The 206-nt window shown below is 38.8% G+C and overlaps 1 protein-coding gene across 1 annotated transcript in view; it reads left to right on the plus strand.

Annotated features, from left to right (window-relative positions):
- The window catches only part of PHALS_11701 (uncharacterized protein), a gene marked incomplete at both ends in the record, with an annotated part of 620 nt that overhangs the window by 271 nt on the left and 143 nt on the right, over window positions 1-206 (plus strand). The window lies entirely within an intron of this gene.

Genomic DNA, 206 nt, shown 5'->3' on the forward strand with positions numbered 1-206 from the left:
GATAATATTGTTCCTTCAAATCCACAACAGTGAGACGTACACAGCTCTCTGTTGTTTCGTTTAATTTATAAACTTTCCACTCCATCCAACAGCATACAAGTGCAACACAACTTACGCCGTGGATACATTTATGAATCGTCTATAAGTCATGTTGTTCTTGTCTTAAGTTGGTAGCCTCCATCACAGCAGTGATGTTACATGTGACA

Source organism: Plasmopara halstedii, assembly GCF_900000015.1.
Source record: "Plasmopara halstedii genome assembly, contig: Scaffold_555, whole genome shotgun sequence".
Lineage (NCBI taxonomy): Eukaryota > Oomycota > Peronosporomycetes > Peronosporales > Peronosporaceae > Plasmopara > Plasmopara halstedii.